This window comes from Penaeus japonicus, unplaced genomic scaffold (assembly GCF_977035675.1).
Source record: "Penaeus japonicus unplaced genomic scaffold, GWHDUDI00000001_assembly GWHDUDI00001671, whole genome shotgun sequence".
In the NCBI taxonomy this organism is placed as follows: Eukaryota; Metazoa; Arthropoda; class Malacostraca; order Decapoda; family Penaeidae; genus Penaeus; species Penaeus japonicus.
The window spans coordinates 16,303-17,500 of record NW_028236073.1 but is presented as its reverse complement, the minus strand read 5'-3'; positions in this window follow the sequence as shown (position 1 = coordinate 17,500).

Sequence of the window (1,198 nt, the reverse complement as noted above, 5' to 3'; positions counted from 1 at the left end):
GAATGCGACAAGTTAGGCTTTTATTTGATTGGATTTGACTTTTCTTTTTGAGTGCGTGTGCGTGCGTGCGTGCGTGCGTGCGTGCGCGCGCGCATAGTATGGCCGTTGCTTTATTCTATTTTTTATTTATTAGTTCATATATTTTGCCGTTGAGTTCTCATTGTTTATAATATTATCCTTTTTTCTTTCTTTCTTCTTCTCCTCCTCCTTCTTTTCGTGTTTATATGCCGTGTACGCGCGCGCGCGTGCGTGCGTCCGTCTGTGTGTGCAGGTGTGTATGTGTGCAGATATCTGTGCATGCAGGTGCCTACGTCCGTCTATGTGTGCAGGTGTGTATGTATGTATGTATGTGTGTGTGTGTGTGCAGGTGTGTATGTGTGCAGATATCTGTGCATGCAGGTGCCTACGTCCGTCTATGTGTGCAGATATCTATGCATGCAGGTGCCTACGTCCGTCTATGTGTGCAGGTGTGTATGTATGTATGTGTGTGTGTGTGTGTGCAGGTGTGTGTGTCTGTATGTATGTATGTATGTGTGTGTGTGTGTGCAGGTGTGTATGTATGTATGTATGTATGTGTGTGTGTGTGTGTGTGTGTGTGTGTAGGTGTGTATGTGTGCAGATATCTGTGCATCCAGGTGCCTATGTGCCTATCTATGCATGCATGCACGCACGTGGACGTGCGCGTTGTGTGTGTGGGTGTGTGTGTGTGCATTTATTCATTGCATGCATTTTACTAGATGAATGTGTACGTTTTGCATGGCGTGTACGTGTGCGTGTGCATGTCACTAGTAGTGCCTACAGATATCATGTGCGGCTTAGTTGTTTATTCACTGTTTGTTCATCCAATCATTATATAAGAGTTTGGTAGGGAGGGAGGTGTGCAAAATTGCTTTCCTTACTTTGGTTCATTTGAGAGTGAGTGAGTGAGTGAGCATCCCCATATTTGATAATAGTAATATGTACAGCATTATTCCTCTGACAAGTGGAATAAATAAGTGTGAAGACTCAAGTATGGCTAAGAATGTAAACATGTACGTCTCTCGATGTCTTTTTTTGTTTGTTTGTTTGTTTCATTTTTGTAAGCGAATGAATATCGTCGGCGGCGTCGGCGATTCCATGATTTTCCTTGCTGGTTGTTTTGTCGGTTATCGACCTAAGGGCCAGGTGGATAAGGAATGCATTCTAAACATTGTGGTCG